Source organism: Babylonia areolata, chromosome 5, assembly GCF_041734735.1.
Source record: "Babylonia areolata isolate BAREFJ2019XMU chromosome 5, ASM4173473v1, whole genome shotgun sequence".
NCBI lineage: Eukaryota > Metazoa > Mollusca > Gastropoda > Neogastropoda > Buccinidae > Babylonia > Babylonia areolata.
This window is the reverse complement of record NC_134880.1, coordinates 15784853-15794852: the sequence shown is the minus strand read 5'-3', so window position 1 is coordinate 15794852 and position 10000 is coordinate 15784853.

The window sequence follows — 10000 nt, the reverse complement described above, 5'->3', positions numbered from 1 at the left end:
AGGTAATATTTGAAGTTCTTTGTACATATTGTGCACAGATCCACCTGTGGTATTTACATGGTTAATCATCTTAATGGCACGTTTTTGTAAAGAGCAAAGTGGCTTTAATGTAGAAGGAGGACATTTACCCCAAATAATCGAGCAATAGCTGAGGCGAGACTGGATATAGGCAAAGTAAAACACACGTCTAGAATGATTATCAAGAAAGTGTTTGATCTGTGATAATTGGAATACACTAGATGATACTTGTTTTATGAGGCAATGAATATGTTCCTGCCACGAAAGATTTTGATCAATAGTAATGCCTAATAGTATATGCTTAGTAACTTGTTTGATAGTATTGTCTTTATATTTTATGTTAAGTTGTGCGTCTTTTATGTTCTGTCTTTTCTGACGAGGACAAATTAACATGCATTCTGTCTTTTCAGGGTGCACGACCATATCATTAGCATCACACCAGTTTTCGACAGATTTCATGTTGGCATTCAGGTGATAACTAATTTCGTCAACATTGTGACTAGCATATTGTATTGATGTATCATCAGCAAATAAATCACAGATTGCATGTTGAATTGATAAAGGTAGATCGTTGATATACAAGGAAAATAAGAGAGGGCCTAGAATTGACCCCTGCGGTACTCCTCTTGGAACATGCCTTTTGGAAGAAATAAAGCCACGTGAATAGACAGCCTGAATACGGTTTTCTAGGTAAGATCTGAGAAAACAATAAGCAGTTATCGGCAATACCATAACATTTCAATTTGTGAAGCAATATTTCGTGATTGATTAAGTCAAACGCTTTTGTAAAATCAAGGAATATCACTCCAACCACCTTGCTTTTATTAATATCACGCAGCCATGCATCAGTTATTCTACATAAAGCGGTTTCACAAGAATGGTGCTGTCTAAATCCTGATTGATTGGTATGTAGAAGCTGATATTTTTCAATAAAGAATGTAAGACAAAGGTGTACATGACGTTCTAGAACTTTTGAGACAGAAGACAACAATGAGATTGGTCTGTAATTATTGACATCATGAACATCACCTTTTTTATGCAGGGAAATAACCTTTGCATATTTAAACTCTTTTGGAAAATGATTTTTGGATAGACAAAGATTGAAGAGATAAGTAAGAGAATCGGCAATATAAGGTGCAGATAGTTTTAATATTTTTGGACTAATGCCATCGAAGCCACACGAGTTTTTATTTTTTAGCGATACTAAATAAGATAAGACTTCATGAATAGACATTAATGGAACAGAAAACTTTGTTTTTATATCTTTATTATGACAGAAGTTTTCTAAGATGCTGAAATCAAAAGAAGTGTGTGCACTGTCATTTGCGATTAATTTGTTTCCAATGTCAGCAAAGTGATTGTTCAGTGTATCAACAGGAATGAGACATTCCGCATTTGAATTGTTTGGTTTGGTGAGTTGGTGTATAGCCTTCCATATGGAGGCTGTGTTGCTTTTGTCTTCGATTAGCTTACGAAAGAAAATCCGTTTAGACTTTCTGATCATGTATTTGACAATATTACGTTTCTTCTGGTATTCTTCGAATGGACCGATTATCTTTTGATGGTCTCTGTCATCCATTGCTTGAAAGATATCTTGCGTAAGCCAACTCGGAAGAATTTCCGACTTGACTCGTCTCTGAATTAAAGGGATATGTTTATCAACAACATGCAGTAACGTTGCAGTCCAAAAGGAAAGGGCTTCGTCTGGATTAGTAAAGCTATAAATGTTAGTGAAAGGTGCAGAAATGAGGTCTGATTGAAAGGCGTCCAGATTAAAATGTTTAAATGACCGAAATGTGACAACAGTATGACCTGTTTTGGGTATTTTGAAACCCTTTTTTCCCCATGTAATGCAGACGGCATTGTGGTCACTTACGCCAACATTCGGCACACAAATTTCTCGAACTGATGTTAGATTGGATGTATAAATATGATCTAAGAGCGTTCTAGTTTTTTGTGTAACTCTGGTGGGGGAATCAATACACTGATGGAGATTGTAAGACGTATAGATGTTGTTCCATCGGCTATGACGCTGAAAAAGATCTAAATTAAAGTCACCCAAAATTAATACTTCTTTTTTTGAAAGCCAGGCGCTGTCCATCATTTCACAAAAATCGTCATACCACTTGGAAAAAACTCTTAGGATGTCTGTACAAAAATGCTATAAGGAGCGAATCTGTTGATTTATTTTGGGATTGAACTTCAAGCCACAGTGATTCAACATCTGGATGATGTAGGTCATTACGAATTCTGTACGGAACGTTATTTTGAATATAAATGACGATACCACTTTCTTTAGATTTTTGAGGATTTTTCCGAACAATATTGTAACCAGGAATAGAAATAGATTTGTCATTAATGTGAATGTTCGTCCATGATTCAGAAAAGCCAAAGATATGGAATGGTTTATCATTATTATATATCATCTTCGATACGTCTGTCATTTTATTGACCAAATGACATATGTTTAAGTGACCTACTCGCAGTCCTTCACAAACAGGCCAGTTCGAGACATTAGCAGGACTTGACATTAGTGCATAATAAAAATACTACCTAGATTTTCGAAATGCAGTTCTAGTAAGGGAAAGTGCTGAATAATTCAAGCTGAGAGAGAGAGAGAGAGAGAGAGAGAGAGAGAGAGGAGAGAGAGAGAGAGAGAGCTTGTATGTCTGCGTTGATTTGAGGCCAAGGCAAGTCTCTGGGAACGTCAACGATGCAAACTGAAACATCCATGGCGATGACAGCTTGCAGGGGAGGTGGAGGTGGGGAGGTGGGGTGAGTTAAGTTCCCACAACGTCGTGTACGATCTGGGCTGATCGTCAGTCATCTAATTATTTATGATACAAGAGATTGTATCAAGGGGTGAGGTCTGAGAGCTGGGAATTGGTCTGTTTGTAAAGAAGGGTTGAAGAGTGGTACAGATTTAACGGGGAAAGGGTGTGTGGTATGTTGGTAAGCATTGTGGAATGATGGTTGTTCTGGTGACAAAGAATAGCAGTTTCCAAATACTTTGTTTGAATAATGACACAAGTTGTTGGAATAGTGGTCAAATTGACTATCAGCAGCAGCTGGCTGGAAGTCGTACTGGTCTTGATGACAGACAGCAGGATTGGGTGGAGGGTCGAAGTGCTGTGCATGTGAGGCCATGGGGAACAGGTCCTGATTAGCGTCTGGTGGAAAGTCGTGGCGCCGTGGCTGCGTGATGGGAAACTGGGCCTGATGAATGGCTGGTGGGAAGTTGTGGCGCCGTGGCTGTATGATGGGGAACTGGTCCTGATGCATTCTAGTAGCACCGGATGGAAGGCTGAAGCGTTGTGGCTGTGTAGGCATGTAGTGCTGGTCCTGTAATGGATGAACAGGGAACTTGCGGGGTTGGGTCGGCTGACCGTTAGAAAAAACGGGCCTCAAACGATGATATGGACCACCCTGATGAATGTGTTTCCCACGGAACCGGCGTTCTTGATTAAGTGTTAATTGACTGACAGGATGCCTAGATGTATGTTGACGGTGGTGTGTATGACAACCAGTCAGCCCTTTGGGTTTCTGAGAAGTGTTAGGATTTTTTTCAGTTTCTGAAAGACGCTTTTCAGTGAGCTGTAGATTGTGGGCCAACTGAGCAGTTCCTTTTTTACTCAGATGGATATGATCTGAATAAAGGGTACCATCTGAAGGTGATCTGAAGGATGGCATATGGTTTATGACTGGTACTCCAAGACGATGGCATACACTTGACAGGGTTCTGTTTGACGGGAAAATAGCGTTGTTGAAGTTGTGATTTCCCTTTGCCGGAACAATGGAGCTCATGTGAATGGATGCCCTGGGGAAAACACGGTGAATACTTGATATGAGGTTGTTCCATGTGTCTTCTCCGATGCGACTACTTGTACAGTCGTTAACACCGACATGGACAGTGACCAATTCAATACCTTTGTTTTCACCCAAAGAGTCAAGCCATTGTTTCAGATCAGTGCTTGTCATTCCAGGTACACAAATCTTAAAAAGATAGGTACCGGGCGTTGTGATCCTCCTAGGGTTTATATATCTGATGACAGAGTCACCAATTAGAACCCTGGTGGCTCTTTCTGGGATTGTTAGTTTAGATAAAGTGTTCAGAGCAGATCGCTGTGAGCCTTTTGATGTGATAGTGGAAGAAGATTGAGACTGTGGATCACCATCGTCGTGGTGTTTGGTACGGTTTGAAGTGCGACGAGTTTTGAAGGTCTGGAAGTCGGTGTCACAGGGCACGTTGTCACTGTCGACATGCTCGAGATGAAGAAAACGATTCGAAGTGGTAACATTTGCAACATGTTCAGTGATTGAAGCTGATCCATTTGTCTGTGTGGATGATGTTACGAGTGTCTTAGATGTGAGACTGTCTAGTTTTGATTGTAGAGAGTGTATGTGAGTTTTCATAGCATCATTATCACTCAACACAGTGTCGAGTGTTTTTTCCAGCTGGGCAATTTTCCGAAGCACACTTCTGAGATGAATGTTTCAACGTCTTCTGAACAATGATCAACCAAAATATTCGAAGAAAAATTAGAAGGCTTTGAACTTGTTAGCTCTGGGAAGGATGTATCAGAAGACTGCTCACTGCTCTGGCTCTGGCTCTGTGGTGGACTTTTCTCAACGAGCTCAGAACTACTGGCGTCCTTTGTATCAGAAGAAGAAACAGATACATTGTCCTGTGCAGTCTGTGTGTCTGAAGTTGAATTGATGACGGGGACGAATGGGCGTGGTGGTGACGACAAAAAAGATAAATGAAGTGAAGCTGATGTGTCATGTGGATGAACCATCTCTCCATTGTTCACAGGCCCACCAGAAGCAGGTAAATTGCTCACGCTGGCAGAATGTGGACATATCAGAGTGAGCGCGGAGGAGTGGTCGTTCTGGGCTCCTGTAGACCTTTCTGGTGATGAGTTAGACCTTTCTGGTGATGAGTCAATCTCTTCACTGCCGCCAATCATCAGCAGTGGTTGGTGTGACTGAGGAACTTCAGCACCAATATTCAGCTCATGGAGTTGAGCAGGGAGAGGGATGCCCTGGATAGCTGTCTCGGATGCCTCTCTACCTGCATGTTTGTCATAAAGATCCTCCACTAATGTCTTGAGGATTCTGAACTCTTCATTGACCCAGGGTGTGCAGCTTTTACCCTGGATCAAGACTTTGTTAGTAGAGTAGTAAATGGTAATTTTCAGTCTCTGGTCATTGTGAAAAAAGATGGTCACTTTAGTAAGTGCCAGACCGTCACTGTACGGAAGGGCTATTGGGCCAGCTGAAGACCTTTCTTTTTCAAGGTCACACGGAAGATCATTTTTGCCACCCTTATCCTGATCTTGCCAGGTAACATGAAATCCAGGCACACTTGGAACTTGAATATAATATCGGAGAAGAAGTGTTCTCCTCCAGAGTGCTAGACATCCCCGTTTTGTTGTGAAAGTCACTTGCCTAAAAGGATCAAGTGTATGTTTAATTGTATGAAGAGATGGAATTGAGACACTACGTTTGTTATGTTTTGTCATTTTAGTCATTTTAAAAAGTTAAAATGGTTTAGATAAAGAAAATATAATGACAGGCATGGTGCTTGCGTCAAAATCGAAGAAAACATGAAATGACGTTAACAGTTCGGTGTCTCACAATGGAACAATGTGGTACAATGTACTACACGCTTGGGCCGGGCGTTTCCAAATTCTGACGTCACGAAATCGGCTCTAAGTCTTCCGAAAAAATAAAATAAAGTTATAATAATGAAGAAAAGCAATTGTAGTCATAAATCAAGTCCTCAGGAGTGCAGATCTAAACCACAAAATAACATATTTGCATGAAATGTTCGCAACGATGAAATGAAGACATTTGTGGATGAGACGGAAGGATAAAAGTCGGCGCGTAATTGAACTGAAGTAAGTGTTCAAGGGTAAATTGACTCACCAACTGATGAAACGTTTGAAAGAACAAGATAAGAAATAAGCACTGGCACAACGAAGTTATAAAAGTTCACACCAACGAAGATGAGTGAAAAATTAGAATCAACAACTTTCACATAATAAAATTGCTCGAAAACTAGGTAATATCAAAATTAAGCACAGAGCTCACGCTCACAGTCTGTTGTATCAGCCATATTGAACCGGAAGAAGAAGAAGAAGAAGAAGAAGAAACTTTCCTCTTTGTACGCATGGTTTCTTAAACGACACAAGAGTGAAAACATGGTTGTCTTTTTACAGTCGCCTGCTCATGATGGCGAACCAGAAAAAAACAACAAAAACAACACGCGTTTGAAAGGTTGGAATGCCATCGAAAGAGATAAAAAACGTAATGGTTAACTTAATCATGGACATGATTAATCTCTGCACAGTTTCTGTTAACAAACACACACACGCGCGCGCGCACACACACACACAAAACACACAACCACACACACATACACGCACATGCACACGCAAGCACGCACATATAAACAGAAAGACACACATTCAAACACACATAAAAAGAAACACACACACACACACACACACACACACACACACACACACACACACACACACACACACACACACACACAACCACACATAAACAAACAAACAAACACACACACACACACACACACACACACACACACACACACCCCCCCCCACACCCTCCCCCCCCCCACACACACACAAGCACGACCAAGTTTCCTCTGCCTTCCCACGCACGAATCGTTCACTGACGATAATGATATAAACGGGTTGAACAAACCCACATGGTCTGAAACGAATCATGGGCAAGTTGATGGATGGTCGCCAACATAATCATCAGCACGAGCGGTCTGACGAACGATTTGTTTCATTAAGTGGATTTGTGAGCTCCACCTCCATCGTAAAAGAACCCACGGCAACAAAAAGGTTGTTCCAGGCAAAATTCTGTTTGAAAAATCCACTTCGATAGGAAAAACAAATAAAATTGCGCGCAGGAAAAAAAAAAAGAAAAGAAAAAAAAGGGTGGCGCTGTAGTGTAGCGACACGCTCTCCCTGGGGAGAGCAGCCCGAATTTCACACAGAGAATTATGTTGTGACAAAAAGAGAAATGCAATACAATACAATACAATCCCCTGAAATTTCATATTCTAAACAGAACAATCAACTGACCAACCACCCAACACACCAACAAACAAACATACTAACCAACCAAGGAAACTCAGAAACAGAAAGAAAAGCAAGTGTTCACTTTCAGATTTGATCATGCACTTGCAATATTGCAAACTATCTGCACTTGCAATCACAAAATGTCTTTGACCAATCCGATCCAGAACTCAACTAATTTTAGGAGAGTGACCTGCCCATGGATAACGTCAAGCAGCAGGAACAAACAGCTCTGCCATAAAATAATATCTTTTAACTGTTATTGTTTTCTTTTTAATATCATGAGATTCGTTTCCCCATTCATCTGTGTTTTGGTGACGTGAAATCGGAGTTTTTGTGCGGTGGATTCGGTAGGAGAGTGCTACAACGTCCATTTGTGCGTCGACCTGTGTTCGTGGCTGTACTTCAGCCATTGTACCGGCGGCCTCTTTAGAAGCGGTGCTCTTCTACCAGAATATTACACGCCACGATTAACACAAAGCCGAAATCAGTATTTACTTTGTTCTTTCTGTGTTAACCTTTCCTTTTTTTACCCTCATTTGCCCAGTTTCCCCCAACCCTCCATTCATCCACATCTCCCACCCCTTCTAATCGATAATACTCAGATGTATTCATAAATACTTTTACAAAATGTCTTCAATCACCGATATGTGTGACGGGACATTGAACTAAAAATTCCTCCTTCCTCAACTAATTTTTTTGATGGCCTCTTCCAGACCAACTTAACTTTCGTTCTTAGATAAGACAGCGCGAACAGACCCGCCACAAGTTTGGTCAAAAGGAAGCGAACTTACCACTTTCAGATTTTCGGTTTCAGTTTCAGTTTCTCAAGGAGGCGTCACTGAGTTCTGACAAATCCATCTACGCTACATCACATCTGTTAGGCAGATGCCTGACAGCAGCATAACCCAACGCGCTTGTCAGGCCTTGAGTGTATGTTTATAGAATAATGTACCTATGATGTTAGAATGGACTTGGTTTTACAGAATTCTGCCAGAGGACAACACTCTCGTTGCCATGGGTTCTCTTTCAGTGCGCAAAGTGCGTGCTGCACACGGGACCTCGGTATATCGTCTTATCCGAGAGCTGGTCAATTTATTTATAATGTGATTGAATGAGAAAAAAAAGGGGTGGTGGTGCGGGGGGGATGTGTAATGGTCAAGTACAATGTATCAGACATGCAGATGGTCAAAGCAAAACATGCTCACATCCTTACGCAGGGGTGTTGAGTTATGGTGTATGCGCTTACCAGTGATTGGGACAGTAATGGGGAAAAGAAGAGGTACAGTGTTAAGCTGCTAACACTACACAGGAAAAAACAAACAACACACACACACACACACACACACACAAAACAACCCCCCCCCCCCCCCCCGAAAGAATCCCCAGCAACTAACTTGCTCTGACATGGGGTAGGTGGGAGTGAGGGTGTGGGTGGGGGAGGGTCAGGGACATGGGTAAGGGGGTGGGGGTGGGGGGGGGGGGGGTTAGAGAAATTCGGCGTTCTTACGTAAAGTGGTTAGCTCTTGTGTGTTGACTGAGTGTCCGTGAAGGGAGGGATGACAGGTGGCTTGCAGGAGGTGCATTACAGCCAACATCATCCGTCATACCTACAACACAGCGCAGTGCTGGGCCCACTCATCAGAAGAACGGTGTGTGACGAAGGCAACAGTCTGTTGGGGAGAGTGCTTCCTGCTGGTTCTCTCTCTCTCTGTCTCTCTCTCTCTCTTTTAACTCTCTCCATACGAACGGCGAAAGAGACGACGTTAACAGCGTTTCACCCCAGTTACCATCATCAAAATATTGCAAGTGGAAGGCTCTTATACTGAAGAGGTGAATGTTGACAAAGATACCACAATTCTGATGACGGAAGCTAAAGGTTGGGTCATTCAGACACCCACTGGACATCCGAGGGGTCTGTGTAGAGGAGAAGAGAGGACTGGCCGTACTGAGTGAGTTAATTCTTTTTTTTTTTTTTTTAAATTATTTTTTACAGATGTACAGCTGTTTATCTTAGTCCTGACGTCTTGTGCTTCATCATTGTATAAGACTCATTTATAATCATTCATTTAGTTATATCTGCTCTCTCCCTCGATATATTTGTCTTTGTTTCTCTGTATCTCTCTCTGTGTCTGTCTGTCTGTACCTGTGTGTGTGTGTGTGTGTCATTGTCTCTCTCTCTGTCTGTCTGTCTGTCTGTCTGTACCTCTATGTGTCATTGTCTCTGTATCTCTCTCTCTCTGTGCATCTCTATGTGTCATTGTCTCTGTATCTTTCTCTGCCTCTGCCTGTCGGTCTCTATATCTATCTTCCCCCCCCCTCCTTCCCCTAGCTCTGTCTTATTGTATAACTCTTTCTTTCTTTCTCTCCCCCCCACCCCTTTGTTTGTATTGCTGTTTCTCTCACACACAGGATGTATGCATGTACGTGCGCACGGACATACACACACAGACACAGACACAGACACAGACACACACACACACACACACACACACACACACACACACACACACACACACACACACACACACACACACACACACACACACACACACATTCCCCCTTCCTCTTCTTCTTCTTCGTTCGTGGGCTGCAACTCCCACGTTCACTCGTATGTGCACGAGTGGGCTTTTACGTGTATGACCGTTTTTACCCCACCATGTAGGCAGCCATACTCCGTTTTCGGCGGTTCTCCCTTCCTCAAAAGCTAATGATAGTTCACCACTCCCTAAAAACACGACACACTTATTCCTGAACGAACCAAACAAAAACCAATTTTGAATGAAACCGAAACATAATCCGAGCTGATCCAGATGCCATACTTACTTGATCACGATCAACAGAAAAAAGAAAAATGTAAGGAT